Raw genomic sequence first — 22662 nt, 5'->3', positions numbered from 1 at the left:
TGGAGATATATCGAGGGTCTTGTAGTCGGCTGCACATAAATACGAGAGATTGTGGTATATTGTAATATCATTTGTATACTCCCTCTCTGCTGCCCTCTCTGTTGGGAGGGGTAAATAAAGCTTCAAACATGGCTGCTCCAGGTAAAGACTTCATGTAAATAAAAGCAAAATACTGCGGATGCTGGAAATCTGAAATAAAAACAAGAAATGCTGGAACCACTCAGCAGGTCTGGCAGCATCTGTGAAAACAGAAGCAGAGTTAACGTTTCGGGTCAGTAACCCTTCTTCGGAACTGACAAATATTAGAAAAGTCACACGTTATAAGCAAGTGAGGTGGGGGTGGGGCAAGAGATAACAAAGGAGGTCTAGATTGGACCAGGCAACATAGCTGACCAAAAGGTCATGGAGCAAAGGCAAACAATATGTTAATGGTGTGTTGAAAGACAAAGCATTAATACAGATTAGGTGTAAATACACTGAATATTGAACAGCAGCAAGTGCAAACCTGAAAAAAACCAGTGGGTAAGCAAACTGAACAAACTAAGATAAGATGAAATGAAATAAATGCAAAAAAATGGTAAAAAATGTAAAAAAAAAAGGAAAAAGAAATAACTAAAAATGAAAGTAAAATGGCGGGCTGCCATGCTCTGAAATGATTGAACTCAATGTTCAGTCCGGCAGGCTGTAGTGTGCCTAATCGGTAAATGAGATGCTGTTCCTCGAGCTTGCGTTGATGTTCACTGGAACACTGCAGCAATCCCAGGACAGAGATGGGAGCATGAGAGCAGGGGGGAGTGTTGAAATGGCAAGCAACCGGAAGCTCAGGGTCCTGCTTGCAGACTGAGCGGAGATGATTTATATTATTAAAGACTTCATGTAGTTTTATTCTGAATAAACAACAGAACCATGATGATGAAAGGATGGAATTGATTTTTTTTGCATTTTATTCAAAAGGTTAAAGTCTGAAGAACATTCTGGCATTGATTTTGAGGAATGTTGAGCGATTTGAATGATTGCTTCATGTGTCTACAATTTATGTTCAGCTACAACTCAGTGAGTAGGTAAATTAAAAAATATGGCACTGGATATATATTTTGGGACAATGGGGGAATTCATCCCTAAAAAAGAGGACTGGTGTAATTATGAACAAAGGTTAAACATTTGGCTGCAAGTTGATACAATTTCTTTCCTGAGCCGACAGGGGATGTCCAAGGGATTTCAGCAGGAACCAGGCCACGGTAACCAAGTTCACAGACTCAGAGTCAGAAATTTACATGCTATTGTTGTCAGGGTAGCCACCAACCATCCAAATGCTTCCATTTCCAGTCAAAGTGCTATGACTACGGGGGAAGTCAGTCATATCCAGACGGTCTGCAGGACTAGAGGAAACAGTAATACTCCAGGTTGCAGAAAAGCTTCAGGTCACAGTAATGCACTGGGTCGAGGTTGTGGGAGACCTAAAGCTAGATCAGGCTCCTGGAACTCCTCGAATCTGCATATGATAAATATGGAAACAGAAGTTGATGTTATTGAGCAGTCAGATCAAGAGTTGTATTCAGAGAACAAGGAAGACAGAATATGGAAGTTGAGAGTAAAAAAGGGCTGAAGATATAATTCCAGCGCCCACAGTAAAAATGAAAATCAGGGATTTAAACTTAGATTCATCGTCGATACAGATGCAGCAGTGTCTGTTATCTCATAAGGAGAGTAGAAGAAGTCCTTAAGTCACATTCTTTTATGAACAGCTGCTGTGAAACTGACTACTTATTCCAATAACAGTATTCCAATATTAGGTGAAGTGAATGTTAAGATGGAATACAATGCTGCATCCTATTACTTGCCATTGGTAGTAGTAGGAGGGAACAGTGGTTCCCTGATGGGAAGAAATTGGCTTGAGAACATACGTTTAAACTGGGCCGAGTTATTTACAGTTGGGATCAGTAAGAGTGTATCTGACACTGAGGAAATGCTAAGAGTGCACAAAGTGATCTTTGAGCAAAAAGGAGGTAATAATGAAATTAGGTATCTCAAGGCCAAAGTCAGGATAATGACAATGTACAGCTGACATTTGCAAAGCTATGCCAATGCCTTCAGTTGGAAGCAGTAAGTGAAGAGCTGGATAGATTAGAAAGAACAGGGACAATTAAAAAGTTGAAGAGCAGTGAATGGGTTACACCCATTGTGATAGCCAAGTAAGAGAAAAGCAAGACAGAGTGAAGATGAGTCATGATACTCGAGACATGAACATTAGAGAATTCAGTGCAAGTCAGAGGAATTGAAAATAAAAGTAAGGATGTTATGCTTCAGTTATACAGGGCATTGGTGAGACGACATCTCGAATACTGTGTGCAGTTTTGGTCTCCTTATTTAAGGAATGATGTGAATGCGTTGGAGGTGGTTCAAAGGAGGTTTACTAGATTGATACCTGGAATGAGCAGGTTCCTCAACATACTGCTCTACAAAATTATCCCTAACACACTCCAGTAACTCGTCCTCCACGGCATTCGTGCTCATTAGGTTTACCCAGTTTATATGCAGATTGAAGTCACCCATGATTACTGTATTACCCATGCTACATGCTTCTCTAATCTTCAGAGTAATACCACGCACCACACTACAACTACTGTTTGGCAGCCTATAAACAACATCTACAAATGCTTGCTGCCCCTTGCTATTTCTTAGCTGCACCCAAACAGATTCCACATTTTGTTCTTCTGATCTGAGATCCTCCCTTAATAATGTGCTGATCCCGTCCCTTATTTATCAGTGCAACATCACCTCCTTTTCCTTTTTGCCTGTCCTTCCTAAATGTCAAATATCCTTGAATATTCAGTTCCCAGTCTTGGTCACCCTGCAGTCATGTAATAGCAACTAGATCATACCCCTTTACCTCTATTTGTGCATTTAAATTATCTACCTTATTGCGAATGATGTGTGCATTCTGTTAGAGTGCCCTCAACCTTGTCTTTATTTATTTAGAGATACAGCACTGAAACAGGCCCTTCGGCCCACTGAGTCTGTGCCGACCAACAACCACCCATTTATACTAACCCTACAGTAATCCCATATTCCCTGCCACCTACCTACACTAGGGGCAATTTACAATGGCCAATTTACCTATCAACCTGCAAGTCTTTTGGCTGTGGGAGGAAACCGGAGCACTCGGAGAAAACCCACGTGGTCACAGGGAGAACTTGCAAACTCCGCAAAGGCTGTACCCAGAATCGAACACGGGTCCCTGGAGCTGTGAGGCTGCAGTGCTAACCACTGCGCCACCCCTTGTTGACATTATTCTGCATTCTAAGCCTTTGTTTCAACTGCCTTCTAATGTCGTTTGCTACTTTTCTACCTCCTGTTACCAGCTTTACTTCCTTCCAATTTGAGCTAGCCCTCAGGTTCCCATCCCCCTGGCAAGCTAGTTTAAACCCTCCTCAACAGCACTAGCAAATCTCTCCATGAGGATGGTAGCTCTGGTCCTTTTAAGGCATAGCCTGTTCATCTTGTACAGGTCCCAATTCCTCAGAAATCTAATGGCCTCCCAACTACACCAATTGTTCAGCCATGTGTTCAATCGATCAATCCTTCTATTCCTATGCTCTCTAGCACATGGCACTGAGATTACTGCACTTGAGGTCCTGCTTTTTAATTTCCTTCCTAACTCCCTAAAATCAGATTTCAGGACTTCATCTCTCTTCCCACCTATGTCATTGGTACCAATGTGAACCACGACCTCTGGCTGTTCACCCTCTGTTCACCCTCCCCCAGAAGGATGTCCTACAGCCGCTCCATGACATTCTTGACCCTGGCACCAGGGAGGCAACACACCATCCTGGGGTCACGTTTACTGCCACGGAAATGCCTGTCTGATCCCCTATCGAATCCCCTATCACAATTGCTCTTCCACTCCTCTTCCTCCCCTCCTGTGCAGCTGAGCCACCCATGGTGCCACATACTTTACTCTTGATGCAATCCCCTAAGGAACCATCACGCTCATCAGTATCCAAAATGGAAAACCGATTAGCAAGCAAGATTGACTCAGGGGACTCCTGCACTGCCTTCCGGCTTCTCTGAAACCTGGTGGTCACACATTCCCTCTCTGCCTGCATGCTCCTAACCTGTGGTGTGACCATCTCCCTAAGCGTGCTATCCAAGTCCTCCACCTCGCAGATGCACAACAGTGACTCCAGTCACCGCTCGATTTCCAAAATCCGGAGCTCAAGCTTCAGCAGCTGGTGACACTTCCTGCAGATGTGTTTGTCTAGGACACATGGTGCGTCCATGATTTCCCACATACTGCAGGATGTACATTCCAATTGCCCGAGCTGACATGCCATCCCATAACTTTAAAAACTATTTATTACAATTAGAATAAGTAGAACAACTTACGAGTTACTCACCAATCAGCTTCTTCCCCTCTACCGAAGAAAGAGTCAGCTACTGGAGTCTGAAGAAAGGTAGAAAAAGAAAGAAAGGAGCACCTCCATCACCAAACTCCCTCACTCACCAAACTCCCACTTTACACTCTGTGCACTCAAAGCAGTACTCAGTGCAGATGAAGCAGCAATTAGGAAGTCCTGCTTTCATACTTTCTGAAAAACAACTTATTGAAGCTTCTGAAAACTAGTTTAAGCCAACTCCTAAGTAACTAGCAGCAGATGCTCCTAAAGAGCTTGTTTTAAGGCTGGAATAAAACTTGACTTCTCTTAAGTTAAGGAGTAATTTTTAGTTAACTGCTAAATTGAAGAAAAAACAAGACTTTGGATAAAAATTAATCCTGAAAACTCCTTCTCATCAGACTTACCAGACTCAGCAGCTCTCAGTGCAGACCAAACTGTACTGAGGCAGCCCTAATTATAAAGACAGCTTGTATCGAGTAGGCTTGTATAAAAGATTAAATGGTGATTAATTTACTGCCATTTTGTTGGCTACCCTGTCTTCAGAGATATATTATAAGCAGGGTAGAGAAGTTGCACAAACATTGACCATCACAGGTTAAATTATCTTGTGACAACAGCATTGTGAGAAATGGTCCATCTTCCTTTTGCTGGTTTTTCTACTGCCTCACCTCAATAACCACAATAACAATTCTCTCCTTGAGTTTCATGGTTTATTGGATGAATACACTCCTGATACAATGTGAATCCACAGAGGTTATCCCATAAGGTCCATCTACCACCCAGTGACATGATGCAGCTCGCTCTATTCTGTCAACAAAAGTATTTCGCATTGGCATTGTGAAAAAGAAAAAAAATGCTAAAAAGATATATGACACAAAGAATAAGCTAAAAGGATACACAAAAGAAAGAACAAGCTTTAAAAGACGCCTGGTAACCACTTGCACGTGGAGAGGGAGAACAAACTCTCACGGATAGCAGAATAAGGGAGGGTGACTGAACTCCTGCAAGGGCGGCACAGTGGCGCAGTGGTTAGCACAGCAGCCTCACAGCTCCAGCGACCCGGGTTCACTGCCTGTGTGGTGTTTGCAGGTTCTCCCTGTGACCGCGTGGGTTTTTGGCGGGAGCTCCAGTTTCCTCCCACAGCCAAAGACTTGCAGGTTGATAGGTAAATTGGCCATTATAAATTGCCCCTAATCTATGTAGGTGGTTGGGGAATATAGAGAAGGTGGGGATGTGGTAGGAATATAGGATTAGTATAAATGGGTGGTTGATGGTTGGCACAGAATTGGTGGGCCGAAGGGCCTGTTTCAGTGCTGTATCTCTAAAAAAAAGACCTTGGATACATGAAATTGCAGAGACAGACAGAGTGGGACAAGCAGGGGGAGGTGTGGCTTTCTGATAAACTGGTGCTCAGGAGATGTGTGTGTGTGTTGGTCGCTAATTGGAGTCTTTTTATCAGTATGTATGTGCAGCCCCTCGGATAGGGTGTCATGCTGACCACTGAGGGGCCCCTCTAACTACTTCATTATGATCATGTTAAAACAAAGTTAAATGCGGCGCGGGGATGTATGAGTCGTGATTGGCTCATTTAAATCACTCTGTATAATCTGATCTGGTGTATGTGAACAATGTGTGATAAGTAATCCTATAAACAAGTATGAACATTGTGTTTCAGAGAGCCTGCACATTTCAACTTGATTGGCGTGGCTCCCCTGCAGGCTTGAATAAACTGGTGTTCAAACAAAGAAACTTGAGTCTTGAGTCTCTCCTGGTAACCACTTGCACGTGGAGAGGGAGAACAAACTCTCAAAGGTAGCAGAATAAGGGAGGGTGACTGAACTCCTGTAAGCACCAGGGATAAGAGAGGGTGATTGAACTCCCGAAAGGCAAAGGAGGGTGACTGAACTCCCGCATGAGGAGGGTGATTGAACTCCCAGCAACAACTGGCATAGTTGGCAGGATCCATCAGGACTCTCCACACGGACCGGCCATGTTTTGGTGGGTATTTCCTTTGAAAAATACTCATGGGACTTGCTGAACAATAAGGGAGCCCAAGTGGTGGATCCCAACCAGAAGAGGAGGGTAAGAGAAAGAGACTCAAGTTTGTAAGTTTGTGGGACCAAGAGGGTCCGGGGCACGCGAGTAACTAAATGGCTGCGGCCAGAAAGGGGGGACTCGAGTTTTATGCTCTTCTCTGCTTGAAAACATCAGAAACTAATCAGTAATAAAGGAAACAAGTTACTGTGTCTTTTGATTTGAATGTGTGAATGTTGGAAGCCTGCATGAATGAAATGAATGTCCTTGGGATGTGCAGCTTGTGTTCTGTAGAACTGACCATCGTTAACTCTTTATTGTCTAGCTTTAATGTTGAAAGCATGAGTCTGTTACTTGTTCTAATTTTACACGTGTATATTTTGTGTGAACCTTGAGTCATGTTATGGTTGTGAACTAGTTGAACCTGTGTGTGTTCCTTGGCATCGGGACAGGGAATTTGACACAAATTTTGGTACTTTGAATTCATAACCCATTACAGAAATCAATTTTCTAAGTTGTTTGCAATTGAACGAGAGTGAAAAGTGATTGTTGAGTGTGTTCATTTCAATTTAAGATGGTGCACCTGGGTATGGGATATAAAAATGAATTATATTTTAAGTTAAAATTTTATTTTTATTTAAAAAGTTGGTTTTGCAACTGTAAAAACGCAATTAACATTTTTGTAAGAGATAAGCTTCAGCCTTGAAAGTATGAAGACATCTGGCAGAAATCCAATTTGAAGTTTAAAACACTGCTTTAATTGGACCAACGTTTAAAATCTGCTATTGCTTTATTTTGCAGTTTAAACTTGAAGACATGTTTTACTGATTGTTTTTAAGTAGCAAATGTCAGAAATTGGATATTGTTTTAAGGGAGAGAAGAATAAGCAAAGGAGATATGGGAAAGATTAAAGTTTGCGTAAGAAGCTCATAGAGTCATAGAGTTATACAGCACAGAAACAGGCTCTTCGGCCCATCGTGACTGTGCCGGCCATCAAGCACCTAACTATTCCTATCCCATTTTCCAGCACTTGGCCCATAGCCTTGTATGCTATGGTGTTTCAAGTCCTCATCTAAACACTTCTTAAATGTTGTGAGGGTTCCTGCCTCTACCACCTCTTCAGGCAGTGTATTCCAGATTCCAACCACCCTCTGAGTGAAAACATTTTTCCTCAAATCCCCTCTAAACCTCCTGCCCCTGACCTTAAATCTATGCCCCCTGGTTATTGACCCCTCCGCTAAGGGAAGATGTTTCTTCCTATCTAACCTATCTTTGAGGAAGTGACAAAGTTGATTGATGAGGGAAGGGCTGTCGATGTCATATACATGGATTTCAGTAAGGCGTTTGATAAGGTTCCCCATGGCAGGCTGATGGAGAAAGTGAAGGCGCTTGGGGTCCAAGGTGTACTAGCTAGATGGATAAAGAACTGGCTGGGCAACAGGAGACAGAGAGTAGCAGTAGAGGGGAGTTTCTCAAAATGGAGACGTGTGACCAGTGGTGTTCCACAGGGATCCGTGCTGGGACCACTGTTGTTTGTGATATACATTAATGATTTGGAGGAAAGTATAGGTGGACTGATTAGCAAGTTTGCAGACGACACTAAGATTGGTGGAGTAGCAGATAGTGAAGGGGACTGTCAGAGAATATAGCAGAATATAGATATATTAGAGAGTTGGGCAGAGAAATGGCAGATGGAGTTCAATCAGGGCAAATGCGAGGTGATGCATTTTGGAAGATCCAATTCAAGAGTGAACTATACAGTAAATGGAAAAGTCCTGGGGAAAATTGATGTCCAGAGAGATTTGGGTGTTCAGGTCCACTGTTCCCTGAAGGTGGCAACGCAGGTAAATAGAGTGGTCAAGAAGGCATACGGCATGCTTTCCTTCATCGGACGGGGCATTGAGTACAAGAGTTGGCAGGTCATGTTACAGTTGTATAGGACTTTGGTTCGGCCACATTTGGAATACTGCGTACAGTTCTGGTCGCCACATTATCAAAAGGATGTGGATGCTTTGGAGAGGGTGCAGAGGAGGTTCACCAGGATGTTGCCTGGTATGGAGGGCGCTAGCTATGAAGAGAGGTTGAGTAGATTAGGATTATTTTCATTAGAAAGACGGAGGTTGAGGGGGGACCTGATTGAGGTGTACAAAATCATGAGAGGTATAGACAGGGTGGACAGCAAGAGGCTTTTTCCCAGAGTGGGGGTTTCAATTACGAGAGGACACGAGTTCAAAGTGAAAGGGGAAAAGTTTAGGGGGGATATGCGTGGAAAGTTCTTTACGCAGAGGGTGGTGGGCACCTGGAACGCGTTGCCAGTGGAGGTGGTAGACGCGGGCACGATGGAGTCTTTTAAGATGTATCTAGACAGATACATGAATGGGCAGGAAGAAAAGAGATACAGAACCTTAGAAAATAGGCGACATGTTTAGAGAGAGGATCTGGATCGGCGCAGGCTTGGAGGGCCGAAGGGCCTGTTCCTGTGCTGTAATTATCTTTGTTCTTTGTTATCAATGCCCCTCATAATTTTGTATACCTCAATCATGTCCCCCCCCCTCAGCATTTTCTGCTATAAGGAAAACAACAACAGCCTTTTCAGTCTCTTTTCATAGCTGAAATGTTCCAGCCCAGGCAACATCCTGGTGAATCTCCTCTGTACCCTCTCCAGTGCAATCACATCTGTCCTATAGTGTGCTGCCCAGAACTGTACACAGTACTCCAGCTGTGGCCTAACTAGCATTTTATACAGCTCCATCATAACCTCCCTGCTCTTATATTCACACACTTTTCTACTTTGCGAACTGCCGAAGTTGGAAACAATTTTCCTGAACATTTGCTCCTCTCTCACCTTCCCACTATTTGCTCGCCCATAGTATAGACTCAGTCACAATAATAACTCCTCCAGCGTTCCTCAAGTCTACCAGTCAAAATTTTCCCCAGTAATCAACGATACCAATTGCTGACAGACAACAGTAAGTTATATCCTGTCACATCATTGCTGAAATCTTTGGTATTAATACATTGTAGTTGGGTGTGAAAATAAAATGCTGACCCACAAAAAAGCTTCAAATTTGCCAGTGCTTAGAAAGGGTGTCAAAGGGACAAGTTGCAAACATTTTACTAATAGCCAGTGACCTAATGGATAAGGCACTGGTCTCCTAAGCCAGGAATTGTGGGTTCAAGTCCCATCTAGAGTACAACAAGCATTTTGAACCATTCTCTTAACTTTGCAACCAATCTCACCAGGGCATATTCAGCTCCCTTCTCACTCTCTTGTTTGCCACAATCTGATGCAATCTTTCCACCAAGTTCTGTGCCATATCAACACTCACCAAACAATACAACCTCCACTTTCCACACAAATATTCTCCCTTTAACTCCAATTTTCACTTCTCACAACATTCCACACACAGTTCCTACTTTCAAATACAAACACAAATAACAACTCAACTACAAATCCTCTAAGCACATTCACACCTCAAATACACACCACACTCTTCCTCCAAACACCAACAATTCTATCTTCAATTATTATCTGGGCTATCACACAATGAAAATGCTCAGCAGGCAACTGTACAGTCTGCTGGTCCACTGAGCTGCACAGACCAGGCAGTTGTCAGGATCAATACTTTTTTTTATTCATCCGCCGGATGTAAGTGCTGGCAAAGCCAGAATTTATTGTCTATCCATAAATTCCCTTCACAAAGTGTCGACCCCTCTTCTTGAACAGTTTCAGTCTGTGTAGTGAAGGTACACCCACAATGCTGTTAGGGCCTGAGTTCCAGGATTTTGACCCAGTGACAGTGAAGGAACGGTGATATATTTCCAAATCAGGAAGGTTTGGGACTGGGAGGGGAACTTGGAGGTGGTGGTGTTCCCATGCACCAGCATGCTCTTGTCCTTCTAGGTCAGGGGTCAGCAACCTGCAGCTCCGGAGCAACATGTGGCTCTTGAACATTGTATTTGTGGTTTCCAACCTTTTCCACTTGGAACACATTAACACGAGAAAAGCGAATAAAAATTAGCTTGAGAAAAGTCAGATCTGTGTTTTTATTGTGGGGATAAAAGTCAAATCATTAAGCTGCACTTGACAGTTTAAAATGATAACTTTAACAAAAAACATCATTGTGCTCTTCACAAATCTGTTTGTGTGGTATAGCTACCCCATGGTTATAGATATGACTTTGGTTAACGGAACAGGTTTGATGTTTGTGACCATTATTGTTTCTAGTATAGCTGAGATGATACAAGATGAAAAGAGAGGGAAAAACATACTTGACCTCATTCTCACCAATCTGCCTGCCACAGATGCATCTGTCCATGAGACTATTGGTAGGAGTGACCAACGCACAGTCCTTGTGCACATGAAGTCCCGCCTTCACATTGAGGATACCGTCCATCGTGTTGTGTGGCACTATCACCGTGCTAAATGGGATAGATTTCAAACAGATCCAGCAATGCAAAACTGGGCATCCATGAGGTGCTGTGGGCCATCAACAGCAGCAGAATTGTACTCACCCACAATCTGTAACCTCATGGCCTGGCATATCCCCCACTCTACCATTACCATCAAGCCAGGAGACCAACCCTCGTTCAATGAAGAGTGCAGGAGGGCATGCCAAGAACAGCACCAAGCATACCTCAAAATGAAGTGTCAACCTGGTGAAGCTACAACCCAGGACTATCTGTGTGCCAAATTGCATATGCAGCACGTGATAGACAGAGCTAAGCGATCCCATAACCAACGGATCAGATCTAAGCTCTGCAGTCCTGACACATTCAGCAGTGAATGGTGGTGGACAATTAAACAACTAACTGGAGGAGGTAGCTCCACAAATATCCCCATCCTCAATACTCGGGGAGCCCAGCACATCAGTGCAAAAGATCAGGCTGAAGCGTTTGCAACTACCTTCAAGCAGAAGTGCTAAGTGGATGATCCATCTCTGCTTCCTCCTGAAGTCCTCAGCATCACAGATGCCAGACTTCAGCCAATTCAATTCACTCCATGTGATATCAAGAAACGACTGAAGGCACTGGAAAGCGCAAAGGCTATGGACCCTGACAATATCCCAGCAATAGTACTGAAGACATGTGCTCCAGAACTTGCCGAGCCTCTAGCCAAGCTGTTGCAGTACAGCTGACATCTATCAAGCAATGTGGAAAATTGCCCAGGTATGTCCTGTGCGCAAAAAGCAGGACAAATCCAACCCAGCCAATTACTGCCTCATCAGTCTACTCTCAATCATCAGTAAAGTGATGGAAGGTGTCATCAACAGTGCCATCAAGCGGCACTTGCTTAGCAACAACCTGCTCAGTGAAGCTCAGTTTGGGTTCCGCCAGGGCCACTCAGCTCCTGACCTCATTACAGCCTTGGTTCAAACATGGACAAAAGAGCTGAACTCAGGAGGTGAAGTGAGAGTGACTGCACTTCACATACAGGCAGCACTTGACCGAGTATGGCATTAAGGAGCCCTAGCAAAACTGAAGTCAACGGGAATCAGGGGAAAACTCTCCGCTCGTTGGTGTCATAACTAGCGCAAAGGAAGCTGGTTGTGGTTGTTGGAGGCCAATCATCTGAGCTCCAGGACATCACTGCAGGAATTCCTCAGGATAGTGTCCTCGGCCCAACCATCTTCAGCTGCTTCATCAATTACCTTCCCTCAATCATAAGGTCAGAAGTGGGGATGTTCACTGATGACTGCACAGTATTTAGCACCACTCACGACTGCTCAGATACTGAAGCAATCCGTGTAGAAATGCAGCAAGGCTTAGACACTATTCAGGCTTGGGCTGATAAGTGACAAATAACATTCGCACCACAGAAGTGCCAGGCAATGACCATCTCCAACAAGAGAGAATCTAACCATCTCCCCTTGACATTCAATGGCATTACCATCGCTGAATCCCCCACTATCAACATCCTAGGGGCTACTATTGACCAGAAACTGAACTGGAGTAGCCATATAAATACAACGGCTACAAAAGCAGGTCAGAGGCTGGGAATTCATCCGCAAGTAACTGACCTCCTGACTCCCCAAAGCCTGTACACCATCTACAAGGCACAAGTCAGGAGTGTGATGGAATACTCTGCACTTGCCTGGATGGGTGCAGCTCCAACAACACTCAAGAAGCTCGACATCATCCAGGACAAAGCAGCCCGCTTGATTGGCATACCATCCACAAACATTCACTCCCTCCACCACCGACACACAGTGGCAGCAATCTGTACCATCTACAAGATGCACTGCAGCAACGCACCAAGGCTCCTTAGACAGGACCTTCCAAACCCATGGCCTCTATCAACTAGAAGGGCAAGGGCAGCAAATGCATGGGAACACCACCACCTGCAAGTCCCCCTCCAAGTCACACACCATCCTTACTTGAAACTGTTTCACTGTTCCTTCACTGTCGCTGGGTGAAAATCCTGGAACTCCCTTCCTAACAGCACTGTGGGTGTACCGACCTCACATGGACTGCAGCAGTTCAAGAAGGCAGCTCACCACCAACTTCTCAAGGGCGATTAGGGATGGGCAATAAATGCTAGCCTGGCCAAATACACCCACATCCCATGAATGTATAAAAAAAAGACATTATTCTGAATGTGCTATTGGAAGCTATTTTTATTACGAGCATCATTACCGGAAACAAATATCTTAATTCTAGGCATCTTAAATAAAAATTTGTTTTAAAGAAGGCTGTATTGACAAAATTGTCAAGAAAGGCCAAAAAATGCAATAATTCAGAGTCATATCTATCTTAATTTTGATTTATTTTCTACTGATATACAAATTCAATGGATGAATTTCACTTATTATATATAGAAATTTTGCATTCTACCAGACACTTGCCAATTTGCCAAGTATTTGGTTTAGAAATGCTGAATTTTCATCTTGTTGCTCCCAAAAGTATTTATTTTAGGCCAATTGTTTGAAAAAGTCTCGTCATGTTAAAAAGGTTGCTGACCCCTGTTCCAGGTGGTAAAGGTCACAAGAAGCCTTGTCGAGCTGCTGCAACACATTTGTAGCTGGCACACACTGCTGCCATGGTGTGCTAGTGCTGGAAATGGTACAGAGACTTTGGAGAGTTAGGAAGCGAGTTACTCACCAGGCAATTCCCTGCCTCTGACCTGCTCTTGTAGCCACTATGGTCCAGTTAAGTTTCTGGTCAAGGGCGATCCCACAATGTTGCTAGTGACAGGTTCATCAATGGTAATGCCATTGATGTCATCAGGAGGTGACCTGATTCTCTTGGTGATGGTTATTACCTGACACTTGTGTGGCACAATGTTACTTGCCACTTAAACTCCAGCAGATACAAGCCTAGCCTTTCCAACCTTTCCTCATAGGACAACATGCCCATTCCAAGTATTAGTCTGGTAAACCTTCTCTGAACTGCTTCCAATGCATTTGCATCCTTCCTTAAATAAGGAGACCAATTCTGTACACAGTACTCCAAATGTGGTCTCACCAATGCCCTGTATAACCACCTCGATGGTTTTTCACCACGACCTCTGACCTGTTTCTCTAAGTTTCATGCCTCGAGTATCATGACTCATCTTTATTCTGTCTTGCTTTTCTCTTACTTTGCTATTGACGTCAGGCTTAAGCAAACAAAACTTTGTCCTAGGAGCATGTTTAAACACTAATTCATAAGGTGAGCAACCTGAAGTAGACTGTGGGGTTATTCTGTAAGAGAACAGAAAATTGTCTAACCTGTGTCAAAGAGAAACATGGAAATTACTGCCTAGCTTGTCATCTCACAAATATTTCTGCAAAGACCTCTTCACAATTTGTACATTTCTTTCTGCAGCACCATTCAATGCTGGGTGATATGGTGATATTAGAGTATGTTTGACTCCATTCTTACTCAGAAATATTTCAATCTCTTCTGATGTAAACTGTGGACCATTAACTGACACCAACACTTCTGGTAATCCATAAATTGAAAACCAATTTGTCAAAACCTCAATAGTTTTCAATGCTTGTGGTATTTAGCATAAACTCAACATTTCTCCACTTGCTATCGTTATCGATTAAAACAAAACACTCTTTACCTTCCACTTTAAATAAATCGACATGTACTCGTTCCCATGGTTTTCTTGTGTTTGACCATGGAATAAAAGGAACTTTGGTTGGATCATTTCTCATTCTGAGACACATTCACAAATTTTCACCAACTCTTCAATATCTATATCTACCTTTGGACCAAAATAGCTTTTTGCAGCTGCTTTCAAACGGACTATCCCTGAGTGCTCTTGATAAAGTTCTTCAATCAAGCTCTTTCTAAACCTTGGTGGAATAAAGACTCATAAACCCCATAGGAGCCATCCTTGATCTACAATATAAAAGCAAATACTGCAGATACTGGAAATCTGAAATAAAACCAAGAAGTGCTGGAAATACTCCGCGGGTCTGGCAGCATCTGTGGAGAAAGAAGCAAAGTTAACGTTTCAGGTCTTAATCTACACTTAGTTCATTTCTACGTGTGAAATACATCTGCAGGTTCTCATCATCACACTCTTTAGACCAGTCATTCATGACATAATTCAGTACTTTACTGAGCACCACATCCTTGTGAGTTTCTTCAGGAATTTCTCTAGCAGATACAGGAATGTCATTTGTGTACGTAAGGTAATTTATAGGTAACTCATGGGCTAAAAATGCATCAGTCTTCATGGGAAAGCTCAAAAGAACATTTGCATGATCTGTGATGAGGCATCACATGCTAAAACCAGTGGTTTCTTGGGATCATAGTGGGTCAAAACAGCATAACTAGTCAGTACTTTCTTCACTTCTTCAAATGCTTTCCGATACCCCACAGATCACTCCCAATCTATTCCATCTCTGAACGAATGTATTCGCTTAGTTGGGATGAACTTAGAATAATACACAACAATTCCGATGAATGTTCTAATTTCTTCTTTGTTCTCTGGTCTCTTTGTCTTTAAAATCTCCTCAACCTTCTCCTGCATTGGGTGGATACCGTCACCATCTATTTGGTGACCCAGGTATGTTACACTCGACATCATGAAGCAACACTTGTGCTTTTTACCTTTGATGTCAGAATCTTGAAATTGATTTAGGACCTTGTTCAACCTTCCAACCTTTCTCTGTTTTCCTGCCAATTAAAATCCATGCAAGAAGCAGCACACTCCTCCATCCCACTTAGTATCTGATCTATAACAGTCTGGAACACTGCAGGAGCAGTAAACACGCAAAATGGTAACCTTTCATCCTGGTACAACCCTTTGTGTGTATGAATAGTAAGCAATTCCTTGCTCTTGTCAGTTAATTCTAATTGCAAATATGCATTTGACAAATCTATGTTACGGAACACCTTTCCATTTGCTAAATTAGAAAGTAAATCATCACAAGTAGGCTGTGGGCAAGATTCATTTCAATCACCTTATATACTGCTTTTTTATAATCCCCTCAAATTCTAAGACATTGGGACTGGTTCTGGGGCAGCTGGGACCTGTACAAGATGGACGGGTTGCATCTTAGCAGGACTGGGACAAATATTCTCGCAGGGAGATTTGCTAGTGCTGTTGGGGAGGGTCTAAACTAAATTGTCAGGGGGATGGGAACCTGAGAGGGAGCTCAGATTGGAGAGAAGCAAAGCTGGCAACAAGTCAGGGGTGTGGGAACCAGGAGCAATTATTAGAGAGGAATACCAAGCAGCACCGAATATTGGGGGAAATAAATATCACGAGAGTAGAGAATAGTATGTTATTAAGTTGGGTCGGAGTAAGGGAGAAATTTATAAAGTTTGAATCAGGGTTAATGTACATGGATGTGAATGCACGGAGTGTGGTTAATAATACTGGTGAACTAAAGGCGCAGATTGCACTGTGGAAATATGATGTTATGGCTATAACAGAGACCTGCCTCAAAGAAGGGCAGGACTGGATGTTAAATATTCCTGGATACAGGTGTTCAGGAAAGATAGGAAAGGGAAAAAAGGGGCAGTATTGATTAAGGAAAGCATTGTAGTGCTGGAGAAAAAGGATGTCCCAGAGAGGTCAAATGGATCAAGTATCAGTAGGAGAGCATTTAGGGGATAGTGATCATTGTATCATAAGGTTTAGGCTGACTCTGGAAAGGGGAAAAGTAGAACAAACAAATCCAAAGCTCCCTGGATGACAAATGAAGTAGAGATTAAGATAAAGAAGAAAACGTGTGCTTATGACAGATGCCAGGTAGAAAATACTATTGAGAACCAGGCTGAATATAGAAGGTCCAGAGGGGAAGTGAAAAATCAAATAAGAGAAGCAAAGAGAGAGCATGAAAAGAGACTGGCAGCTAGCATTAAAGGAAATCCCAAAGTTTTCTTTCGGCATATAAATAGTAAAAGGGTGGTAAAAGGAGGAGTGGGGCCGATGAGAGACCAGAAAGGGGATTTACTCATGGAGGCAGAGGCCATAGCTGAGGAATTAAATGAATACTTTGCATCTGTCTTTACCGAGGAAGAAGATGCAACCCAGGCAATGTTGAAAGAGGAGGTAAGTCAGACATTAGAGGGGTTTAAAATTGATAAAGAGGATGTATTAGATAGCCTGTCTGAACTTAAAGTGGATAAAGCACCAGGGCCGGATGAGATGCATCCAAGGATACCGAGGGAAGTGAGGTTGGAAATCGCAGAGGCACTGGCCATAATTTTTCAGTCTTCCTTAGACTCTGGGTGGTGCCAGAGGACTGGAGAATTGCAAAGATTACATCCTTGTTCAAAAAAGGATGTAAAGATAAGCCCAGCAACTACAGGCCAGTCAGTTTAACTTTGGTGGTGGTAAAACTTCTGGAAAAGATCATTCAGGACAAAATTAATAGTCACATGGACAAATGCGAGTTAATTAAGGAAAGTCAGCATGGATTTCATAAGGGAAAATCCTGTTTAACTAACTTGCTGGAGTTTTTTGAGGAGGTAACAGAGAGGGTTAATGAGGGCAATGCTGTTGATGTGGTGTACATGGACTTTCAAAAGGCATTTGATACAGTGCCACACAACAGACTTGTATACAGAGTTGTAGCTCATGGAATAATAGAAACAGTAGGAGCATGGATACCAAATTGGCTGAGTGAGAGGAAGCAAAGTGTCATGGTTAATGGATGTTTTTCGGGCTGGAGGAAGGTTTGTAGTGGAGTTCCTCAGGGATCAGCGTTGGGACCCTTGCTTTTCCTGATATATATTTCCTTGGAGAAAAGAAGGCTGAGAGGTGATTTTGATAGCGGTATTCAAAATCACGAGGGGTCTGGACAGAGTAGATAGAGAGACACTGTTCCCACTTGTGAAAGGATCGAGAATGAGAGGGCACAGATTTAAAGTATTTGGTAAGAGAAGAAAAAGTGACATGAGGAAAAATTTATTCACACAGCGAGTGGTTAAGGTCTGGAATGCGCCTCCTAAGAACGTGATGGAGGCAGGTTCAATTGAAGTATTCAAAAAGGAATTAGACAGTTCGATGAAAAAGAAGAATGTGCAGGGGAATGGAACTGAGGGAATTTCTCTTTCAGAGAGCCAGTGCAGACACAATGGGCTGAATGGCCTCCTTCTGCACTGTAACAATTCTGTGATTCTGTGAATTCAAACGGACCTGTCGCTTTTTTAAACTGTCACAATGAGTGTGGCCCATTCACTGCTCTTCAACTTTTTAATTGTCCCTATTCTTTCTAATCTATCCAGCTCTTTACTTACTGCTTCTAACTGAAGGCATTGACGTAGCTTTGCAAATGTCAGCTTGACATTGTCTTTATCTTGACTTTGGCCTAGTGATACCTAATTTCATCATTACCTCCTCCTTGCTCAGAGACCACTTTCTGCACTCTTAGCAGTTCCTCAACGTCAGACGTACTCTTACTGATCCCTACTGTAACTCGGCTCAGTTTAAACGTATGTTCTTAAACCACTTCCTTCCCATCAGGGAAACATTGATCCCTCCTACTACTGTCATCTGGATATGACTGACTTCCCCCATAGTCATAGCACTTTGACTGTAAATGGGAGCATTTGGATGGTTGGTGGCTACCCTGACAACAATAGCATGTAAATTTCTGACTCTGAGTCTGTGAACTTGGTTACCGTGGCCTGGTTCCTGCTGAAATCCCTTGGACATCCCCTGTCGGCTCAGGAAAGAAATATTATCAGCTTGCAGCCAAATGTGTAACCTTTGTTCATTATTACACAAGTCCTCTTTGTCAGGGATGAATTCCCCCATTGTCCCAAAATATGTGTTCAGTGCTATATTTTTAAAATTATGTACTCACTGAGCTGCAGCTGACCATGAATTGTAGACACACGACGAAATCTTTCAAATCGCTCAAAATTCCTCAAAATCAATGTCAGAATGTTCTTCAGTCCTTAACCTTTCAGATGAAATGCAAAAAAAATCAATTCCATCCTTTCATCATCATGGTCCTGTTGTTTATTCAGAATAAAACGACATGAAGTCTTTACCTGGAGCAGCCATGTTTGAAACTTTATTTACCCCTCCCAACAGAGAGGGCAGCAGAGAGGGAGTATACAAATGATATTACAATATACCACAATCTCTCATGTATTTATGTGCAGCCGACTACAAGACCCTCGATATATCTCCAGTAAGGCCCTGGAATGAAGCAGGGACAGAGAAATTGAGGGCAGTGGTGACCTTCACAGCCACTGGTAATGCATGGCCACCAGCTCCAGCAGGCAGCAGCTCTTCTTCTCGGAGGCTGCAGATGTCTACGGTCACCTGACGTGACAACCTCAGCCTGCGGTAGCACTGCTCTTCCCAGAGGTCAAGGAAGCTGAGCCTCTGTCTGTAGATCCTGTGACAGTGTAATGTCTCCTGTGACTTCAGTCCCTCTCCTGTGCACCTGATGATCTCACCACAGCATGTCATCACTGCCGTGGACATTGATTGGCTTCCCAATCAGATGTAATGTCAAAACCATCCAAGGCACCTCCAATCCTGTCAGTGTCCCTTTGAATGACTCTTAACTTCTCCAATACATCGATGCTGACATGAAGATGGGAATTTTAACCTGTAAGGGAGGGGTGGGTGTCGGTGCATGTGGGGATGGGGGGAGTTAAAGCAGCTAAAAATCTCGGTGTGTCAGTGACCCGAAACGAACCCGCCAACTTCAACATTTAATCGGTGCTCATTTGAAGGTGTGTAGGAAACTCCCACGGGAGAGTCAGGCACTGATCAAAATGTGTTAAAAAACAATTGACTAAAGGTTTAACGCTGCATTCTGTCTTTAACAGCCAGAACATGGGTTTCCCGAGCTGTGTGAAACTCACCAGGGTCAACAAGGTGAGAGTACAGTGGGGATTGACGGAGCTGTAAAATTGACAGGCTGGAAAGCCTTTAAATACTGATCCAGGACAGCTGCTCCTTTACCAAAGTGAAAGGATTTTGCTCACAGCTGGTGATCTGAGAGTGTGTTTTCACTGCTTTACAGGTGATTTCCAACACTTTGCAGGTCATTTCAGCAACCTTCAACTTTTTGCCTTTGATCTGCACTTCCCAGCTGCCAGTCTACACAGCAGCAGGGGAGCAGATTACACAGCTCTACCGTGGACCTCTGATCAGGAACAAGAGAAGCAGCAGCAGCACCAGCAGCACCACTAGCAACAGAAACAATACCAACAGCAGCACCAGCAGCAGGAACAACAGCAGCACCACCAGCAGTTGGAACAACACCAGCAGCACCACCAGCAGCAGGAACAACACCAGTAGCAGAGCCAACACCAGCAGGAATAGGAACAACACCAGCAGGAGCTGCACCTGCCTTCTCTCTCAGCCACCTGCTGCTCAACAGGGCAGTGGAGATGGACACAAAGCTCCAGCTCTCAGGAGGCGATTCCCATTAACACAGGGTTTACCAGCTTTCTGGACATGACTGAGCAAAAGGGCCTCAGGAGGCTCAGACTTTCTCGAAAGGTGCAAGCTGAAATCTGCAGCCTCCTGGAACAAGACCTCCTTCCCAGTGGACCAGGTGGGATCGCATCAAGGTCACCACAGCCCTGAATTTCTTCACCTCCAGCTCCTTCCAGGGACCCGCTGGTGATATCTGCAGGATTTCACAATCTGCTGCCCACAAGTGCAACTCCCAGTTGATGAATGGCATGTTTAGTTTAGTTTTTTTTTTAGTTTAGTTTAGAGATACAGCACTGAAACAGGCCCTTCGGCCCACCGAGTCTGTGCCGACCATCAACCACCCATATATACTAATCCTACACTAATCCCATATTCCTACCACATCCCCACCTGTCCCTATATTTCCCTACCACCTACCTATACTAGGGGCAATTTATAATGGCCAATATACCTACCAACCTGCAAGTCTTTTTGGCTTGTGGGAGGAAACCGGAGCACCCGGAGAAAACCCACGCAGACACAGGGAGAACTTGCAAACTCCACACAGGCAGTACCCAGAATTGAACCCGGGTCGCTGGAGCTGTGAGACTGCGGTGCTAACCACTGCGCCACTGTGCCGCCCAGGGCCGACACATCTGTCCACTTGGTTCCAGATGAGGCCAGTCAGAACGAGAGGGCCCTCTGATTTGTTGCAAATGCTGGATTCCCAGAGGTTCAGGGAATCATAGATTGCCCCCATCTGGAAAACAAGGTGTTCTCAGATAAACTGGAAGTGTTCATCAATTGAAAGGGATGCCACTCCATTAATCTGCAGCTTGTAAGTAACCACCGGAAGATATTCGTGCATATCTGCGCAAGATATCCAGGAAGCTGTCATAATATCTTCATTCTGTATGCGTGACGTGTACCTCAGATCTTCAAAGCTCCAAACTGACCCAGCAGATGGCTCCTTGGAGAGAAGGGATACCCTCCCAGGATGTGGCTGATGACACCTGTGAGGAGCCCAACCACTAACACCAAGGAATGATACAACAGAAGCCAGAGGAACACAAGAATTGACATTGAGCAAGCCATTGGGCTGCTGAAGATGTGATTCCGGTGCCTCAATAGACCTAGGGCCACTCTTCAGTACGCACCAGTAAGGGTTTCCAGAATGATAGCTGTCTGCTGTGACGTCCGCAGTATAACGCAGCAGAGAGGATTGGAGCAATAAGGGGGTGAAGGTGATGACTGTGCTGAAACTTCAGAGTAGGAGGAGCAACAGGAGGAAGACAACCCTCATGTACCCTGAGGCTGTGCATCCATGTGACACACCAATGATGACCTCACTGTCCCCTATTACAAAACATCAATCAGTAATCTTTCCAATTCACTGACACCCATTGCTCATCTTCTACTCATGTTATAATATTAACCTCAAGGCTGATGTCCACTGGACAGATGAGAGACCACAATGGAGATGACTGGACTTGAAATAAATTTTATGGTGCTTAACAATTACAATAAAGTGGACACATTAACAGACACGTAAACACCCAAGTCATTTTCCTTGTACAAATACAAACTGTGTATCTTCCTTTTTCTACTACTCCTACATGCTTCTACCCCTGTAGCTTCAGCAGAGCTGGAGGTAGTCTGCTCGTTCCCCTGCTCTGACTGCTCAGATGCTGGTGATGGACATCCTCTGGGTTTTAGAGCCTGTGAGGGCCCTGCCAAACACTGCCTCACCTGCACCTGTGCAGGGGCAGACTCAGTCATCAGGACAGGAGGCAGCATGTGGGGCTCTGACTGAGGGACGGGGTGTAAGGTGGGAGGAGTGGCAGCTTTGATCAGAGTCCCCACTTCCCTGTGCTCTTTCTCCATCTTCCCTCTCATCACCCACACAAACTTCCCTGCTAGACAGGAGCTAGAGAGCTCTTCGCTGCCCTACAGTGGGCTGCTGAATGGCCAAGGTGAGGCTTTCCTCCATCCTATTTAAATTGACAGACTGAGTGTGCAGGCCATTGGTGAGGACCAGCATGCACTCGGTTACCTGCTGTGTCTGATGCTCCATGCAGGTGGCCACTCTTTCCACGGAGGTGGACATCAGTGTAAAGGCCTGATACATCATGGCAATCAAGGGGAGACAGATTTCTCCAATCTCTCTCCAATCTGTGCAGTGTCTCTGGAAATGCTAACAGAATCTCACACATTTCCTGTTGCTGCTCCACAATTCCCTTTTCCTGGATAACTCCCAAGGTTCAGCATCTGTGTCCAGCTGAGCAGAGCTTGGAGTGTTCTACACCCTCTGATGGTGACTCTCCACTGCTGTCTCTTGCACCTGCTCTTGTTCACATGTGATGTGTGACTCACCATGTGACAATGTAGCTGCCTGCC

At 44.0% G+C, this 22662-nt stretch overlaps 1 protein-coding gene and 1 long non-coding RNA gene across 2 annotated transcripts in view; one reads left to right on the top strand and one right to left on the bottom strand.

Annotated features, from left to right (window-relative positions):
- Window positions 1–967: 967 nt before the first annotated feature.
- Window positions 968–18905, bottom strand: LOC137374087 (uncharacterized). The gene is made up of 4 exons (XR_010975760.1): window positions 18879–18905; window positions 18689–18787; window positions 4398–4444; window positions 968–1492 (listed from the first exon to the last, which is right to left on the bottom strand). It is a non-coding gene; the product is annotated as an uncharacterized lncRNA (long non-coding RNA).
- Window positions 6397–22662, top strand: part of adprhl1 (ADP-ribosylhydrolase like 1) — a 108283-nt gene continuing 92017 nt past the window's right edge. The window contains exon 1 of the mRNA XM_068039843.1: window positions 6397–6479. The gene's annotated coding sequence lies outside the window, so the exon portion shown is untranslated. The remainder of the gene's footprint in view (window positions 6480–22662) is intronic.

This window comes from Heterodontus francisci, chromosome 10, assembly GCF_036365525.1.
Source record: "Heterodontus francisci isolate sHetFra1 chromosome 10, sHetFra1.hap1, whole genome shotgun sequence".
NCBI classification, from domain to species: Eukaryota; Metazoa; Chordata; class Chondrichthyes; order Heterodontiformes; family Heterodontidae; genus Heterodontus; species Heterodontus francisci.
Note: the sequence above shows the minus strand (reverse complement) of the source record. Positions and strands in the feature narration are given on the sequence as shown.